The sequence below is a fragment of the Podarcis pityusensis genome, assembly GCF_964106645.2.
Source record: "Podarcis pityusensis genome assembly, chromosome: 8".
Lineage (NCBI taxonomy): Eukaryota > Metazoa > Chordata > Lepidosauria > Squamata > Lacertidae > Podarcis > Podarcis pityusensis.
The window spans coordinates 66,136,160-66,155,965 of record NC_138033.1 but is presented as its reverse complement, the minus strand read 5'-3'; the positions used below and the strand labels follow the sequence as shown (position 1 = coordinate 66,155,965).

General features: G+C 46.0%; 1 protein-coding gene and 2 long non-coding RNA genes across 3 annotated transcripts in view; 1 reads left to right on the top strand and 2 right to left on the bottom strand.

Annotated features, from left to right (window-relative positions):
* Nucleotides 1-7,583, bottom strand: part of LOC308482847 — a 358,341-nt gene extending 350,758 nt beyond the window's left edge. Inside the window, exon 1 of the long non-coding RNA XR_013989456.1 lies at nucleotides 7,211-7,583. This is a non-coding gene — a long non-coding RNA (uncharacterized lncRNA). The remainder of the gene's footprint in view (nucleotides 1-7,210) is intronic.
* Nucleotides 1-19,806, top strand: part of KAZN (kazrin, periplakin interacting protein) — a 223,311-nt gene that overhangs the window by 52,336 nt on the left and 151,169 nt on the right. The gene's annotated exons all lie outside the window — the stretch shown is intronic.
* On the bottom strand, nucleotides 14,328-16,776 carry LOC308482843. The gene is made up of 3 exons (XR_013989452.1): nucleotides 16,077-16,776; nucleotides 15,497-15,629; nucleotides 14,328-14,465 (listed from the first exon to the last, which is right to left on the bottom strand). It is a non-coding gene; the product is annotated as an uncharacterized lncRNA (long non-coding RNA).

The following is a 19,806-nucleotide window of genomic DNA, read 5'->3' as shown; positions in this document are numbered from 1 at the left end:
CCACTCACACATGAAAACTAAGTTCACCACAGCCAATCACAAATGAACAACCACGCCCTAGGCCAACCCCCAACCTCTCTCAACACCAAAGGAACACAAGCGAATAGCAAAGAGAACCTGCACAAGCGACGTTGGCACAAAACCCTACACGTATGTTAAGTAAAATAGAAACTTCGCCACCCAACCTCTTCCCCGCTCCACCTCTTTCTCCCTTTTCTTCCTAATGTAGCACTAATTTCTCAACAAATGAAACTGATCTATAGAAAATGTAATCTGAAAAAAGAGACATTGCACACACTTTTGTAAACCAATAAATCTTTAATAAAAACACATTGAAAAACAACAACACTAGAACTTGTGAATCTCCCATGAAGCTGAATGTCAGAACATTCAGGATGGACAAGACAAGATACTTCTTCAAACACCACATGATTAAACTTTGGAACTCACTTCCACAAGCAGCACTGATGGCCACCAACTTGGACGACTTTCGGAAGATTAAACAAATTCCTAAAGGATAAAGCTATTCGTGGGCACCATCACTGAGAGCTATGTTCTTACCTTCACTGTCAGAGACAGCGTACTTCTGAATATCAGGTGCTGGAAACCACACAAGGACTGAGTGCCCTCGTGCTCTGGTCCTGCTTACGAGTTTCCTGGGACTGGAAATCAGGAAATTCAACATCTGATTGGCTACTGTGAAAACAGGATCCTGGGCTAGGTGGTCTAAACTTTCCTGATCCAGCAAGCTCTTCTTCTCTTCTTAAGTTCTTGAATTTCATTCCATGATATATGGGACAACGAGCTCTTCGAATCTCATTTTGGACTTGGATGAGGAGTCTGTGATTTTTGCAGCTTGGGACCCATTTTCTTCCTAGCGAATGCACATGCTAAATACCCATGCCACGCTCCTTTCCGTCTTCAAGCCTTGTCTGGTGGGGAGAGGTTTGTATCTGCCCCAGGGAGGTCTGACAGGTATCCAATAGGCTGCCGATTGGAGCTTCGTCCTTCTTACCCCACAGGGAGAAAGGACCCCTCTTCCCCCTCTTGTTTTCCATGTTTGAGCCTGTCTTCATTGTCGCTCAATTCGTCCCTGGGAACAGATGGCCTCATTGTCTGCACTGTTTATCATCATCCTGTAAAGTACAAGGCTGTGAACCAGCGATGGAGGAACAAGGTTTGCTCCTTTGTTATCATGTCTGTTTCTGGTGTCACTCCCCACCCCCCACCCCTTTTTGCTTCCGATTGTCCCTGTCATTGAATGCTTTCGTGTTTTTCCTTGATTTGGCAAAGGGTGGAAGGCAGTGGGACAGGGTGGGTCGGAGAAGATATGGGAAAGGACTAAAATGCAGTTTAATCCTGCGTTTTGGAGAGTTGAATGGCTGGATGGTTAAACAGAAGGGTTGAAATGCAGGACAACCCTGGGATTGTTTTGTTCATTTGTTTTTACAAATAATTTCAGCTCAGCATTGCTGCAGCAGCATGAGCACTGGTTTGCGGTTGTGATTTCATCGATGGGTTTTTGGCCTTCAGTCTCATTTCCAGATTTTGGACTGGGCATTGTGCGTGTGTTGTTTTGCTAGAGCTTTCTGTTCATTTTCCTCTCCCCACTGCCCACACATTGATTTAAAAAGTTGCAAAAGCACACACCAGCCTTAATGGCATTGCGCACCATCAAGATTATTCCATGCCCCATGTTTACCATAGTGCGGGAGTGTGTGTACACACATATAGGCCCATGAAACACTGCACAAGAAGAATCTTGTTGTGATGCAGTTACACTCCCCCCCCCCCTTGTTTTTTCCCTTGGTGGTGTTTTTAATCAGTGTACACATGTGCATCAGTGCCATAGATTGGGAGAAAAGATGCAAATGGAATTTTAGCTCTGGGAAAAAACCAACCATGCATGCTCCAGGTCCCAGAGTTAATTGTAGAATTTCTGATTAGTAAAAACGGGAGCTCGGGAGATGGTGGAGAGCAGGCCAGCATGAACCCATGGGACAACAAAGGAAGAGAATTAAGGAAATCCTCTCATCTCTACCCGGCTTCAGACTGCAATGTGTCTTCTTTTTAACTCTGCGGTGGGCTGGAACATGTTGAGAATTTAATCCCCGCCCCTGTACTTTGCGTGCAGTCCAAAGCTGCAGTCCACAGCAGTATTGTTAAGCCCTAAGGTGACAAAGAACTGATGGGCTCTTAATATTGATATGTGTCTCTGGGGCTTGGTGATAGAACAGAAGGTCTGGACAGAAGGTCTCAGGTTCAATTTCTGGTATGTTTGGGAAAGTCCTGTCTGTGAAGAGCCGCTGCCAATCGCTGCCAATCGCTGTAAACCAGGCTTTCCCAAACTTGAGTCTCCAACTGCTTTTGGACTACAACTCCCATCATCCCTAGCTAGCAGGACTAGTGGTCAGGGATGATGGGAATTGTAGTCTCCAAACAGCTAGAGACCCAAGTTTGGGAAACGCTGGGGTAGACCTTGCTGAGCTATATGGATCAAAGGTCTAACTTGGGTACCAGGCAGCACCCTACATTTCTAAGTGGAGGGGGGGTGGATAAAAAATTAAAATTTAATATAAACATGATTTCCGCCCCCAGTACAGTTGTTGTTGTTTAGTCGTTTAGTCGTGTCCGACTTCGTGACCCCCATGGACCAGAGCATGCCAGGCACTCCTGTCTTCCACTGCCTCCCGCAGTTTGGTCAGGCTCATGTTTGTAGCTTCGAGAACACTGTCCAACCATCTCGTCCTCTGTCTTCCCCTTCTCCTTGTGCCCTCCATCTTTCCCAACATCAGGGTCTTTTCCAGGGAGTCTTCTCTTCTCATGAGGTGGCCAAAGTATTGGAGCCTCAGCTTCAGGATCTGTCCTTCCAGTGAGCACTCAGGGTTAATTTCCTTAAGAATGGATAGGTTTGATCTTCTTGCAGTCCATGGGACTCTCAAGAGTCTCCTCCAGCACCACCCAGTACAGTAGTATGTGCTCATTTTCTACAATCTCACCTTGTAAGCACAGAATGTATTATCCGACCCCCAAGTCCAGAAACCCAAGAATCGTAGCTTGAGTTTCTTTCTTTGAAAGAAGTTTCTGGAACTTAACGACCATGGAAAAATTGGCTTGCAATCAAACTTGCCTGGTAGGATTGCAGAAGGTAAACACCTGGCGGAGAGCTGCTGGAATTTCTAATGGTTTGTAGGTGCGATTACTTTGCACCTCTTTGCTTCTTAAGACTTACAGAGGCTGCATTTGTTTGCTTACTTAATGTAACATGTTTAATTCAAGTGAGTTCATTCAGACCCCCCCCCCTTTTTTCCCCTTGGATAAAGATTTGGGTGGAACAAGATGAAATTCCATTGCTTCCCCACTAGGGAGTTGTGGATTCCAGAAAGAGGAGCTTCTTTGCCACCAGTGCTTTGATGTGCAGAAGTGAACACACAAATGAGAGAGATAATAATAATAATAATAATAATAATAATAATAATTTTATTATTTATACCCCGCCCATCTGGCTGGGCTTCCCCAGCCACTCTGGGCGGCTTCCAAAAAAATATTAAAATACTGTAATACATCAAACATTAAAAGCTTCCCTAAACAGGACTGCCTTCAGATGTCTTTTAAAAGTCTGGTAGATAGACCTGGGATAGAAAAGCAAAGGGAATAGGGGTTCGGAAGGTGGTCCTCACAGAAACAAATGAATCCATGGTGTGGAGAGAGAGAAAATATTTTTCTCCCTCCTTCATAATACTAGATTTCTGGGGCACCCAGGGAAGTTGCATGTTGGAAGATTCAGGGCAGCCAAAAGTACTTTTTCATACAGCGAACAGCTAAAGTTATGGGATTTGCTCCCATAAAATGTGATTATGGCCACCAACTTGAATGGCTTTAAAAGAGGATTTGACCAACTTATGGAAGATACGTCTATCAACAGTTATCAGCCACAATGGCAAGGTCCTGCCTCCACTGTTGGAAGTTGGTACCTCTGAAGGTCAGGTGCTGGGGATAATGATGGTGTTCTTGCACTCAGATCCCTGTTGCATACTTCCTGTGGGCACCTCAGTGATTGCGGAGGTTTGGACTAGGTGAAGGAGGAGGAGGAGGAGGAGGAGGAGTTTGGATTTGATATCCCGCTTTATCACTACCCGAAGGAGTCTCAAAGCGGCTAACATTCTCCTTTCCCTTCCTCCCCCACAACAAACACTCTGTGAAGTGAGTGAGGCTGAGAGACTTCAGAGAAGTGTGACTAGCCCAAGGTCACCCAGCAGCTACATGTGGAGGAGTGGGGAATCGAACCCAGTTCACCAGATTACGAGTCTACCGCTCTTAACCACTACACCACACTGACTCTACACCACACACCTCGGGGTCCCTCCCAATTCTACAATTCAGCAATTCAGCTTAGCCTGTGAGTGAGTGACTGGCCCGAGGTCATCCAGTGAGCTTCAGGGTTGAGTGGGGATTTGAACCCTGATCTCCTAAGCCCTAGTCTGGCGATTTAACCACTACACCTCTAGTCCACCTCTGCCTCTTTTCACGGAAACGCCACCCCTCTTTACCCAGGCTTCTCCGCATTCCGGTGTGTTTACATTGCCCTCCGACAGTGCAGCTCTGCAGTAAATGGTCCTGTAATTCTTATAAAGGATTGTAGCTGTCAGCAGCTGAAGGAACTACGGCGGAATTCATTTTTTCTTTTTAAAGAAAAAGTTCTGAGTCGGCAAAAAACACACACAGAGCAGAGATGGATTGCGGCCGGTTTTCCCAGAGCTCTGCTGAACATTTGAGATGATGAGAGTGTCAGGAAAGCCTCAAGTTGTGACTTAGGAGCTACCCTAAACTAACCTGTCTGGGTAATAAACTGCTTCTCACCCCAAATGCTGATCCCTTGCTGGCTTTAGTGCTCTGCTAAACACACAAATACCAGGACAAGTTTCTTTGTAAGATTACCTCATAGTGCTGTTTTTGGACTGCAACACCCATCTGCATCCACAGGAAGGACTGTAGGGTCTCATTCCTGTTCTCGGGTTTTAAAAGCTGCTGCTGCTGCTGTTATTAATATTCACTTCTAAGGTGCACAAAATATTATGCTGCATGTTGATTCAAAGATAGGAGAGTCCCTGTCTGCAGGACCACAATTGAATAGGCACAGTGCGAGAGGAAAAATCAGTGAGGAGGGCAGAGAAAAGCAAGCACTAGAAGCCCAATGATGGTTTCTCGCCTGCTGGAAGGCAGTCAGTGATAACATGAGCTCCCTCCTCTGAAAAACTAATATTAATACGGAATGGGGCCCTGTTATTTTATTCCAAAGTTTGAACTTCTGTGCGCTGCCAATGACATCAAGAGCACAGGGGAGCTCAGCCAACTTTTGCTGTAAACCTGCTGACTTCTTCCAAGTCCTAACCCGCCCCCTGACAGCCACCCCTTCCCCACAACTTACCTGGTGATGGGAATAGGAATGGGGCAGCAGGGCTCATGAACTAGGTCTGAGCTCTCCATTGTGCGCAGGAAAGCCTCCACTGCATCACACCAGAGGCTATGAACTCCAGGTGTTATCACAGGTCTCTTTGAATGGGAACGATGCCAAATTGAGATGGGGTGAGCCCAAACTTCAGAGGAGCTGGGCTTGGCTTGTGATGGGCTTGGCAGTGCCAAAGTGGGGAAAACAAGCCGCATGGAAAGGTGAGAAGCTGTCTTTATACTGAGTCGGACCTCAGGCCCGTTCAGCTTGAGGATGTCTTCTGCCTTCCTAGTTGGAAGGGACAACACTCACAACTTATGAACAGTCTGACTTTGTCTGGATAAATATAATAACATTTGGAATGAGTTTATGCAGAATGTAGTACACTGTTAACATCTATATAAGCATTAGGTTAATAAAACTATACAGTCATACCTCGGGTTACAGATGCTTCAGGTTGCGTTTTTTTGGGTTGCGAACCGCTGAAACCTGGAAGTACCAGAACAGGTTACTTCCGGTTTTCGACGGCCGTGCATGCACAGAAGTGCTAAATTGCACTTTGCACATGCACAGAAGCACCGAATCACAACCCATGCGTGCGCAGATGCACCGCTGCGGGTTGCGAATGCTGCGGCTTGCATACGTGCATCCCGCACGGATCACATTCGCAACCCGAGTGTCCACTGTATCAGTTTATATAAGAATGTACGTATAGGAGTATCTTATATTGCATTTTTGTATATATTTATTTTCTTTCTTTCTTACAGTATACACATCTTTGTTTTTTCTTCCTCACACTGCCCCTTCTTTTTTTTCTGTATCACTTTATTTTTTATAATTGAAATTATTTCATATATAGACAGTGCTTTTTCTGGGGGTATGTAGGGGTATGCATATCCCTAAACATTTTGTGAATCTAAGTTTGACCTCATTGAGGGACAGTGTTTCAATATGAGTAGGAAAATGAGAGTACTCCAAACATTGTTTTAGAAAAAAAGCACTACACACACACAGTTGGAAGGGACCCTGTGGATCATGAAGTCCAACCCCCTGCAATGCAGGAATATGCAGCTGTCCCATACAGGGATCGAATCTGCAACCTTTTTTTTTTTTTTTTTTTTTGAATGTTTTATTAGTTGAATATAAGAACAACATATAATCAAATACAAGCAATGAAATACAGTTTTCCCCTACTCCCCCCCCCAAAAAAAAACCAGTCCCAACTACGTCCCGGTAATTACATTAGTAATACAATCAAATCAAAAATTATTTCTACAGTTGCTGGTTTAAAAAATAATCATTCCACATGCTCCCATGTGTCTTAGGTGGTTTAAATGCATGTTCTTTCTTTGATGCACATGTAATAAAGGAGGACCACGTTGTGTAAAAGTTATGCAGTTTCTCACGTTGTTGTCTTTCACGTACCCTTTCTGTTAACTTTTCCATCAATAATTAGTTATCAGCACCATGCTCTAATCTAACCAACTGAGCTATCCTGGCTGATAATAGGGCACCTCAGGTCTTGGGGTTGAGTGTGGCCCCCAGGCCTCCCTGTCTGGTCCTCAGGACTCTTCCCAGGCTACACAACCCTCTGACCCTGCATTGCACGCCGGCTGGGAATTGTGTCATTTAGAAAGGTTTCCCCACGCCTGGTCTTCACTGATAGGCAGTAGATTTTTTTCCAGGGTTTAGAATGGGCATCCTTTCCCACTGAGGTACCAGAGATTGAACCTAATAATAATAATAATAATTTATTTATACCCCGCCCATCTGGCTGGTCTTCCCCAGCCACTCTGGGCAGCTTCCAACAAAATATTAAAATACAGTAATGCATCAAACATTAAAAGCTTCCCTAAACAGGGCTGCCGTCAGATGTCTTCTAAAAGTCTGGTAGTTGTTGTTCTCTTTGACATCTGGTGAGAGGGCGTTCCACAGGGCGGGTGCCCCTGATACCTCTTTCGAGCAAAACAGACCCACTGCCACTGAGCTGTGGATGAGAAGCATATCAGAGGCTGCAACCTCTGGAACTCCTACATACTTGAGTATGTAGCAAGGGGGCTTGCGCTGGACCCATTAGGAGCCTTTCCCAAACCTCAGAGGAGCAAAGAGCCCACCTTGCAATGGGCTTGGCCAGTTTCCCCGAATCCCGCAAACGCCGCCACCTCCAAGTATCCCTGGCGGGTTGCCTTCTCGTCTCCGCGTCAAATCGCTTATTTCCATTTTTTTAATTATTACGTTGCCCAAGCTCTCTGCATGCTCTTTAATCGCCTCGTGTGATGCATTTGGAAGAGAGAGGGGCCGCTGATCACAGGTATCAGCTGCGCAGACGACTTCAGTCAGCCGCCATCTAAGGAGCAGGAGACGAAAGGGAAGGGAAGAGGCGCACTCTTGGGACGCCCGCTATTGTTCATACCAGTTGACACGGCCCATTAATAACCCCTTTGCCTTGAGCGCTGTGGAGGTTCGCTGTGATGGAAGATGAATTTGAAGTGGCATTGATTCCTGACGGGCTGGGCCTTCGCTGCCCCTTTCAGCTGTCGCTGGAGGAGGAGGAGGAGGCTGGGGTCTCCGCCAGCGGCACACTCCTTCGCCTCTCCATGTGGTGCCGTCGAAATGGCCACGCCGTGGGAGGCTGTTGGCATTACTAATGCATGGGCCGATCAGCCACGCTCATTTTCTCCTCGTTTGGCTCTGCCTCTGTGAGCCACTTGCTCTTTTCTGTAAGTGACTTCTCAGGGATAAGGCATTTCAGAAGTCCAGGGTGGTTTCCTAGAATTGTAGAGTTGGAAGGGACCTTGATCATCATCTAGTCCAACCCTCTGCAATGCAAGAATGTATATGCAGCTGTCCCAAATGGGGATCAAACCTGTAACCTTGTCATTATCAGCGCCATGCTCTAACCAACTGAGCTATCCAGGTATCTTGATTTCCTGTGAATATTTTCAGGCTGGTCCCCAGGAATCTCCCAAAGTGAGAGAGGCAGGATGCCCTCACTGATTTGCCCTCTCCTTTAATTTTATTTCATGGGGCAGAGGGCTATGGGTGGCTACTAACGCCAATGGCTGTGCCCTCCGCTGCAGTTTGAATACCAGTTGTCAGAAAATGCAGGAAAGGAGAGAGCTATTGCACTCAGGTCCATAGCTGCCAATGTTTTCCCCTTTTTAAGGGAAATTCCCTTATTCCAAATAGGATTCCTTGCAAGAAAATGGAAAAGTTGACAGCTGTGCTCAGGTCCTGCTTACAGGTTTCCCACAGGCATCTGGTCCAAAGTAAACAGAAGAGTTTACTACTATATGCCACCGCTGCAGCTAGAACCTTATTGGCACAAAGGTGGAGAACAAGTGTTGCACCCACTAAGGAAGAATGGCTCCGTAAATTGTTCAGATATGCTGAACTGGCTGGTCTGAAGAACAGGATAATAGAAAGCAAGGAGGAATGGACAGTGTTTATTGACTATTTTGAGAACCAGTGTAGGCAAATACATAGCTTAACACATAGATTCAACTGTAATTCATATACTCATTTTCCATTGGTGTGTTTGGTGTGTTGACACAAGAACCCCCAGTACCGGGTGCTCAGACTTCTCCTTGAAGACTGGAGGGTTTGAGTCCAGTTTAAAGAAAAAGGATGCAAAGAGGGGAAAGAAAACCTCCCTCTCATGAAGTCACCAATTTGTAGAGCATGAGACAATCTCACGGCTGTTGGTTCAAGCCCCACTTTGGGCAAGAAGTTTCCTGCATTGCAGGGGGTTGGACTAGATGACTCTCATACAGTGGTACCTCGGGTTAAGAACTTAATTCGTTCCGGAGGTCTGTTCTTAAAATGAAACCGTTCTTAACCTGAAGCACCACTTTAGCTAATGGGGCCTCCTGCTGCCGCTGCGCCGCTGCTGCACGATTTCTGTTCTCATCCTGAAGTAAAGTTCTTAACCCAAGGTACTATTTCTAGGTTAGCGGAGTCTGTAACCTGAAGCATCTGGTAACCTGAAGCACCTGTAACCCAAGGTACCACTGTAGTCCCTTTCGAACTCTACAGTTCTGTGAAATCAGCACATGCAAATATTACAAAATCTGTGTGACTATGCGTAAGTGGCCACCTTAAGGCTAGTGTTCTGTTGTTGTTGTTGTTGTTGTTGTTGTTGTTGTTGTTGTTGTTGTTGTTGTTGTTTTTAAAAAATGAGCCTCTAAACCAGAGGGGGGGGGACAATTTCTTTCCCCAGGGTTAAAAGTCTCCCCACAGCCCTCTCTATCTCATCCTCAGAGCCCTCCCCAGTTTGCCCTGTTTCATTCCCTTGAAGTGTTTGCCTGGCTGGAATGTGTCCTTGAGCTTACCATCAGCCTTCAGGGCAGAGTAACATTTGCCTCTGTTACCCCCATTGTTTGCCTTCTGCCCACCCTCTGTTGGCAGGTAGCCCCCAGATAGTTGCCTTAAAGGTAATGCACCTCTCTGGTTGAGAGGATAAAAAGGTTCCCCAGCCCTGCTCCAAACAGATTGGGGACAAAGTAGCAGTTGATGAAGGACCGGCCTGCTATGATGGCAATTGTCTGGCGCCAGTTGGCAACCTTGCAACCACATTCCGTGTCTTCCCTGCTTTTAATAATTGGGCCAGAGCTGAGGACCACTTAGAACCCATTTGCAAAGCTCTCCCCTTGGGCTTCCCACAAACCTCGCCACATCCCACTGGTCTTGACAGCCTGTCTTCACAAATTAGGGGGAAAGCGGGCGAGAATGCGAATGGTGGGGTGATGAAGGGATGAGTCACCCATCCAATCTGCACATTTAAAATACATGAGGCTCTTTCAGGGCGGGAGTTAGTGACCTGGAAACTGCAGATGGACCATCGAGAGTCAGACGGTGGCGACTGCTGTTTGCACAGCCTGCCCCCGCCTCCCAAAAGCAGGTGTCGCTACAAGAAGAAAGGGACTCCCAGGGAAATGGATCTCCAGCAAAAAGATCCTGGGCTAGGCAACAATGACAAAAGAGTCCCACCCCACCTTGAAAAAGATTCTCCAATATATTGCTGTATGAACTTCTTTGAGCAAAAATAATCCGCTTTGTCAGAAGTAGCCATGGCAGATTTTTGCAAAGCAGGGGTGGTATTAGTCAGATTTAAAATACTGCATTCATTTTAGTGTGGTTTTCCCAAGATTTTCCTTGTGTGGGATTCTTACTTGTCTTAGATTCTTTTTTATTTTAAAAAAAGGTAATAAGTAAAGGTAAAGTTAAAGGGACACCTGACCATTAGGTCCAGTCATGGCCAACTCTGGGGTTGTGGCGCTCATCTCACTTTATTGGCCGAGGGAACCGGCGTACAGCTTCCAGGTCATGTGGCCAGCATGACTAAGCCACTTCTGGCGAACCAGAGCAGCGCACGGAAACGCCGTTTACCTTCCCGCCGGAGCAGTACCTGTTTATCTACTTGCACTTTGATGTGCTTTTGAACTGCTAGGTTGGCAGGAGCTGGGACCGAGCAACGGGAGCTCACATCATCGCAGGGATTCAAACCGCCGACCTTCTGATCGGCAAGTCCTAGGCTCTGTGGTTTAACTCACAGCGCTAAGCGTCAAACTATGTGTTATGCTTAATGCACAACATCCACCTTTTTTATTATTTGCAGTCGTGTCGCGGACCAATTTTTGTGGAGTTTGCAAATGCAAGGAGTGGGAGGGGTATCGCTTCCTATCCATGACCCTCACCTCCTCCCCACAAAATTAAAAAACAATCCCACCCTCCAACATGGCTTAGGCACTGGGTTTAGGACCAAAGTTTCCTTTGATGGCAGTGGGCACTGTGTCCCCCCCCCCCAAATCTCAAAGCTGGTGGGGGGGTGTCCAACAGCTGGAGAAGGAACCCTCCGAATGCACTGCAGTGCTGATAGCAACACCTGTGCAGCTGTAAGCAATTAAAAAGTAAAAAAAGAAACATAGTGGCACAATTTGCACCAAGAAATGTTTCCAGAGCACTGGCAATGGTGCCATGCAAGACGAGACACCTTTGCAATGTATGGATATTGCCGGGGTCCGTTGGGCTGCTTCAGGTAGCTTGGTGGGTCTTATCTGCCCCACAGACCACAGGTTTGCCTCCCCTGTGTCACATAGCTTGACCCTTTGAAATCTAGGGTCCTTCCGCATCAGCGCAGAGTTTGTAATGCTTTCCCTCCTTCCAGAAAGACTGAACCCTCCTCCTGTGCTTTTGGCACAACTGCCTCTGCACTGACACAGCCCTTCTGCTTGGATGTTCTGGTTTTTATGCGCCTCCAGTGTTTTGCAAAGGTCAAGATATAACAAACGACCTGCAGGCAGCAAGGCTTGAGCTTGTGAGAACAACATCCCAGCCCACTCTCAGCATGTGATATTGCATCCTCCTGGTGCTTGGAACATCTCCTTGTTCATGTATCCGCTACCAGGTTTTTCTCAGTGATGCTTCCTTACCTAAAAGATTAAACAAAGTCACATGGGGTGAGAGAGAGAGAGAGAGAGAGAGAGAGAGAGAGAGAGAGCGCAGTTCTAACAAGGACTATTAGCTATGCTATCTGAATGGAACCTAGAAACTTAGGATGCTGCTGTTATCTCAACTTAAATCAGTGGTCCATCCATCTCAGCATCATCTAAGCAGATTTTAGGCTTGGAGGATCTACATAGGAAGCTGCTTTATATGGAACCACACCATTGGCCCATATTGTATTGATCAACTGGGCAGCATTTTTGATTGAGTACGTATGGCTGCGTATCAATGCTGGTTATGATCTATAAAGCCCTAAATGGCCTTGGCCCAGTATACCTGAAAGAGCGTCTCCACCCCCATCGTTCAGCCTGGACACAAAATGAATCTTGATAAAGAAACAAGCACAATTTAGGTTTGGTGGGGAGTTTTTTTTGTCATACTATATCACTGCAAATCTGCATGTCAGCGTTGTTGAGAGAGGATAAAAGGATGGATCTGAGAGCCCCAGCAGACAAGCACACACGCTCCAGTTCTGGAACTAATTTTAGACATCCTCCAAGTCCGGCTGGAATTCCGGAAGAGTGGAACAATTTAGAGGAACATCAAAAGGAACAACGGAGGGAAAATCCTCCCATCCCTGACCTTTCCGTAGTTGATATTTCCCTCTTCCTTTCTTTCCTCTCTTTGCCACTTGAAATTGTGGCTCCTTTCTGCGCTCTCTCCTGTGTCCACCGCTAAACATCAAAGACAGTAGGCACTTTAATTTTGCATATCTGCTTCACCCATCAGTGCTTCTGTCTTGACATCGTCATCTGCCGTTTCTTAACAGCTGTTGCCGTCCCCTTTTTGCTGACCTTCTTTCCTTTGATGCTTTGGTTATTTTCTTTCCACTGTTCCTTTCTTTCATTCCTTGTGTGTTGTTTGGTTTAAGATGGCTAGACTTCTGGTTCCAAACAAAGCATTTTATTTTATTCCCCCCCCCCCCCCACAAAGGTAGGGCACTTCTAGCAGGTGATTCCCTAGACCTGATAGATGGGAGGTGGGCTGCTTTTGTTGAGGTTACACTCCCCCCTAAAGGAGCAGGAACATCTGGATCCATCACGGATGCCAGAGGCTCAGGTGGACTCAGTGACGCAGAATGCCTTCCATCAGCTTTGGCTAGTGGCCCAGCTATGCCCCTATCTAGACAGTGATAGCCTAGGTTCTGTCATCTGCTAGCCGTGATGGCTGGGTCAGAGCCAGTATTTCTCCCAGTACAGTGATACCTTGGTTCGCAAATGCCTTGGTTCTCAAACACCAAAAACCTGGAAGTAAGTGTTCCGGTTTTCGAATGTTTTTCAGAAGCCAAACGTCCGATGTGGCTGTTGGCTATTGTTTCCGGGGCACCTGCACCAATCAGAAGCTGCGCCTTGGTTTTTGAAATTTTTGGAAGTCAGACGGACTTCCGGAACTAATTAAGTTTGGCGCTTTTGTTTTTGCTATTTATTTTGCGTTTCTAGGGCTTTTTTGGTTAATTTGTTTTTGTGACTGTGTGGAACCCAGTTCAGCTACTGATTGATTGATTGATTGATTGTGCGACTGCAGAAATGGATAAAAGCCCTCCATCCAAACAATGACTATCATCAGTGCAGGTAAGAAAAAATAGTAATTTTAATTTTTATCATCTACAATACTGTCTTTATTTATTTTATAGTATAGTACATTGATTATTGCTTTCGTTTTATGGATCAATGGTCTCGTTAGATAGTAAAATTCATGTTAAATTGCTGTTTTAGGGGTTGTTTTGGATTGCTTTCATTGGGAAAGTGTGCCTTGGTTTTGGAACACTTTGGTTTTGGAACAGACTTCTGGAACGGATTAAGTTTGAGAACCAAGGTACCACTATACCAGCTTCTAGGAATCATGAATAGAGAGTTGCTGATGTTGTTCTCGGGTCCAGCTTGCTTTGGAGTTTCCCTTTGGGGCATCTGCTTGGCCCCTGTTAGAAACAGGATGCTGAACTTGACAGAATTTAAGAGGGAGGTGTTTGTTTGTTTGTTTGTTTGTTTGTTTGTTTGTTTGTTTGTTTTTACAACAATTTATTGATTTTCCAGAAATAAAGAAATAAAAAAAGAATGACAACAATATATAACATGAATACACACACACACACATCATAAGTAAATTTTAAAAACATCATTTTGCTTGACTTCACTCCACTCCCCCTCTTGGTTTCATCGTTTAATACTTGTTCATGCATGTCCATAAAACCTTATATTCTTAATAATCTGATTTTAAACCCTTTTCATCTTAATACAAGTGACTGTTAAAAGTTATACCAGTGTATAAATCTGCACACAAAGCTTACAGAATATGCAATAAACGTTTACCGCTTTTTAAAAAAAATTCAGAGTCCTTTCTTTCTTGGGTTTCAAGTTATCTAATCTGTCCCGCATAGTTCAAAAGTTTATTTTGCCAATCTTCTTCTTCTTTGACAGAGGCTTCCTCCTTCTGAAGGAGCTACCTGGTCTAGGCCTGGCATCCACTCTCAAGTACAGGATCAAAGTCTTTAGCTCTGTATGTCCATCAAATCCTGTACATAATTTAAGAGGGATGTTAAGGAGGTGAGTTGGGTAAGTCGACTGTACAGAATATCAAAACTTCTCAAGAGGTACTTGCAGGGAGTGTCAAAATTATAAAGCACCCACATCTGGCCATGTTACCCCACTCCCCTCTTTATTGATGGAGGCTGTTACAGATGTGCTGTTCCATCCCTACTCCTTCCTAAACATAAAAACACCTTGTTTAATTTAACAGCTTGAAATGCCTCAGGCCCTCAAAAGGATCCCAGTGTACATTATCTACATTTTCTCTATTCACTCTACACTCTCCCCCCCCCATTTTTATATCCCCTCCTTCTTTCACATAACAACACCCAGGACATTTCCTCCCCCCTTCATTTAGCTTCTCAACACCCCCATAAGGTATGTTAGAGTGGCTGAGAGTCACTCCAAAGTTCACCCAGTGGTCTTTGCACCTAAATAGGTATTTCAACCCAAGCGATCTTAGTCTTTGTCTCACAGTGTTTCTCGAACGTAGGTCTCCAGCTGTTGTTGGACTACAACTCCCATCATCCCTAGCTAGCAGGACCATTGGTCAGGGATGATGGGAGTTGTAGTCCAACAACAGCTGGAGGCCGAAGTTCGAGGAACACTGGTCTAACCATTGCACCGCACTATTTATTATTTTTAAAATCTCTGCTTTCCCAGTGCTGCATAGGCCCACTGTTAGACCTACCCATCTCCTTCGCTTTTGCATATCTCAGTTTGTTATGCCTTTATATTCATGGTTTCCCGAGTTTCAACACAGTTCCGAAATACGTATACTTGTGTTATTCATCTGACAAATTTCTAGAGGGTATGTATCTCTTAATTAGCATTTCCTGTTCTTGCCCTCCTTTTGTTCTGACTGATCAGACTCAGTCTGGTAACTGTCAGCTCGGATATATAGCAAGATGGATTAATATTTTTGTTCTGTATCTCGGTGTGCCCAGAAGAAAGCATAGGTGGAAAACGTGGGATGCTTTGAACAGTTGTCCAAGCCTCAGCTGGCATTTGTACTGGCCCTTGTTTTTCATCCTCCTGTGCAGCTAAGGCATCTTGATAGTTTTCTATCCTCTCATCTCGAGCAACACAAGGTTTGAGTCTTCCTTGGATCATTTTTGGCAGTTCTTCCTCCAACTAGCTGTAACTGCAAGCTGTAACATATATATCATTATATGTCGTACATATTTTTCTACGTATTTATTCTTTCATATGTGCGTGTTGAGCATAATACAGTGGTACCTCAGGTTACATATGCTTCAGGTTACATACACTTCAGGTTACAGACTCCGCTAACCCAGAAATAGTGCTTCAGGTTAAGAACTTTGCTTCAGGATGGGAACAGAAATTGTGCCCTGGCAGCGCGGCAGCAGCAAGGAGGCCCCATTATCTAAAGTGGTGCTTCAGGTTAAGAACAGTTTCAGGTTAAGAACGGACCTCTGGAACGAATTAAGTACTTAACCTGAGGTACCACTGTATAGTAATTTTTTATCTTTTGGCTCTTGTTGTCTGTTTGCTGTCATGCAGGGACACTGATTCCACTGGATCCTATCCCCCCCCACCCCCCCACCCCGACAATCTCTGTCCTTGTTTGTGCTCACCTCTGTTATGTCCAGGGTCATTCTCGAATCTTTGCTTGCAAACCTGTTAAAGGGAGCCAGCAATCTTTGCCCATTTTCTGAGCAGGTGGCAAGTTGGTTGCTTTGCATGCAAATAGGTCTGTGGTGAGTGTGAGGTTTGTTGCGCTGGCTGCTGATGTCACAGTGGTGCACAGAGGCAATTTACTCTATTCCATTTTCTCAATACTCCTCTCCTTGTTTTCCATGCTGGGCATTCCACTCTTTCTGAATTCTCCCTGAGCTGCAATAATTTCCAAAATTAAACCTGGAAGTGGAGCATGTGTGCTTTGCCACAGTGCCAGTTCACTCAATTCATTTCCTACTTTGACTTCCTCTCATCTTACGCATATGTTTTGATAAAACTCTGCCAAAAAGGGGCATTACAGTCGTACCTCAGAAGTAGAATGGAATCCATTCTGGAAGTCCATTTGACTTCCAAAAATAGATCGCAAACCGGAACGCTCACTTCCTGGTTTGCGGGGTTCGGGAGCCAAAACGTTCGAGAACTAAACTGTTTGAAAACCAAGGTATGACTGTAATCTGATTGTGGTATGCGATTGCCTCAAGATGCTGTTTGTGCAGGGTTTTTATTAAAACACCCATTTTATTTCTTAAGGTTTCTATCCAGCTTTTTGTACAAATACTGTCTCCCAAAGTGATGCACATCTTGTAATGACAATAACAACGGGAAAGCTTTGTCTTCAAGTTTTGGGGAAACTGCAGAGCAGATTTGGGTGGGCACAGCAGTAGAATCATAAAATAGAATTTTAGAGCTGGAAGGGACCGCAAGAGTCATCTAACCCAGCCCTCTGCAATGCAGGGATCTTTTGCCCAACTTGGTGCTTGAACCGTTGACCCTGAGATTAAGAGTCTCGTGCTCTACCAACTGAGCTATCCCAGCTGTCACTGACTGGGAGCAGTCCTGTGGCATGAGTAGAAGCTATTCCATTCTAAGCGCTGGCTGGTCCCATTGGGACAGATAGGGCAGAAGGCAGGGAGACCAGCAGTAGGTGGCGCCAGAGCCAACAGCAGGCAGAAACAGGTGGATTTACCTCTGTTGCTGCCCTTGCTGCAAATTCTACAAGGCCAGCACTAAGGGACCAAAAAGGAGAAAACTGGCAAATAGTGCTACCTCCTCCTGAATTGTTCTTATGCAAGAAGGCAGGCAGATGGGGGCTGGTGCCCCATTTGCTCTAACGGACAAGAAGTTATAGTGCAAGCGGATTGCAGGTGGCGCTGTGGTCTAAACCACTGAGCCTCTTGGGCTTGCCAATCAGAAGGTCCACAGTTTGAATCCCTGTGACAGGTTGAGCTCCAGTTGCTCTATCCTAGCTCCTGCCAACCTTGCAGTTCGAAAGCACACCAGTGCAAGTAGATAAATAGGTACTGCTGTGGCAGGAAGGTAAACAGCATTTCTGTGAGCTCTGGTTTCTGTCACGGTGTCCCATTGCACCAGAAGCGGTTTAGTCATGCTGGCCACATAACCCGGAAAGCTGTCTGTGGACAAACGCCAGCTCCCTTGGCCTGAAAGCGAGATGAGTGCCACTACCCCATAGTCACTGTGACTGGACTTAACCGTCCAGGGGTCCTCTACCTTCCTTTTTTTTACCTTTATAGTGCAAGCATCTGTGGGGTAACAGGTTGGAGAAGGCTGCGTTACAGGTTCCCTCACACGATTATATTGCCTTAGCCTTCCAGTCAGATGGGCATTTCTCATATCTGGACCTGCAAAAAAGGGATAAGGACGTAAGATCAGACCACAGAGATCCATGTAGGGTGCAATCCCATTTTATCATTGCCATTTATTTATTTAATTTGCATACCACCCTTCATCTGTAGATCTTGGGGAGGTTTGCAACACGCTTTCCCTCATTAGCCGACCTGACACTTCCCTCCAAGCAGAGTGTGGAGGCAAGAGCCTCTGCTGAGTTCTGAGAGTCTGAGTTCTGAGAGCCATCACAGGTGATTTCTCCAGAGAACCGTGACCCAAACTTCATCTAGTCCAACCCGACCCCCCCCCCTGCAATTCAGGAATCACAACTTGAAGAATCCCTGACAGATGACCCTCCAGCCTCCCCAAGGAAGGAGAATTCACCACCTACAGAAGAATCAGAATAGAAGAGTCCTTCTACATACAGTGGTACCTCAGGTTAAGAACTTAATTTGTTCTGGAGGTCCGTTCTTAACCTGAAACTGTTCTTAACCTGAGGTACCACTTTAGCTAATGGGGCCTGCTGCTGCTGCTGCACCACCGCCGCGCGATTTCTGTTCTCATCCTGAAGCAAAGTTCTTAACCTGAGGTACTATTTCTGGGTTAGCGGAGTCTGTAACCTGAAGCATCTGTAACCTGAAGCATCTGTAACCTGAGGTACCACTGTATTGGATGCGGTTAGGCGGTAGTTTGCCATAGGTGGGGGTTTGATGGAAGCTGGTGAGCACAGTCGTGGTGGGGGGTGTTCCTTCCCCACCCCCACCTCCATTGCTTCTGTCTCGGCCCCCCTCCCTCACATTACCCCCATCTAGGAGGAGAAGCAAGCTGTTTTCCATGAGATGCCATGAGCTGCCGAAGATGTTTTTCCAGAAACAATGCCTTCTTTCTCCTCCCCCTTGCCCCCTCCCCTTTACTATGTCTGCTGTTTTAACCTCATGGGGGTTTCCTAATGAGCTGTTATTTTCAAAACCCCCCCCTTCCATGGAAAGAGTAGATAATAACCAGTTTGCAGTTGCTTGTCATTACTCCGGTCTTGACATTCTGCATTCCACTGAGCTGACATTCTAGTTAAAGCTGAATCCTGGCTTTTGTTGTGTTGGCTCCCCAACCCCCCCTCCCACATTTCCCCTCTTTTCAACCCCCGCCCCTATATCTTTGACATGTTGCTGTAGGCCAAATTAATTTCTTAACGTTTTCCCTGGCAGTCCTGTTGAGTGAATAGGCCCCGAGAGAAGCTCGTCTTTAGCATCGGTAAACAGTTTGAGGCTGCTTGAACACACATATGGAAGAGACTAAAGGACGAGGACGAAAAATTGGGGAGGGGGCATTGAAAAAGTAATTAAGGGTTAGTTATTCCATTTTAGGGATGCGGGTGGCACCGTGGGTTAAACCACAGAGCCTAGGGCTTGCCGATCAGAAGGTCGGTGGTTCGAATCCCCACGACGGGTTGAGCTCCCGTTGTTCGGTCCCTGAGCCTGCCAACCTAGCAGTTCAAAAGCACATCAAAGTGCAAGCAGATAAATAGGTACCGCTCCAGCGGGAAGGTAAACGACGTTTCCGTGCGCTGCTCTGGTTCGCCAGAAGCAGCTTAGTCATGCTGGCCACATGACCCGGAAGCTGTACGCCGGCTCCCTCGGCCAATAAAGCGAGATGAGCACCGCAACCCCAGAATTGGCCACGACTGGACCGGGGGTCCCTTTACCTTTACTTTTATCTCCATTTTGGGGGGTGAACATTCATCCCTTACCCATGTTTGGGTCTAATTCTCTTATCCACCCAAGGCCCCTTTATTAAAACTCAAGCCCAGGGCTTCTTGGAAAAGTGAAGTCTTGTAGGTGAGGCATTGTGGTCAACACAATCATAGAATTGTAGAGTTGGAAGGGGCACCAAAGGTCATCTAGCCCAACCCCCTGCAGTGCAGGAACCAACAGCTACAGCTTCCATCACAGATGGCCATCCAACCTCTGTGTAAAAACTTCCAATGAAGGAGAGAGGCTGTTC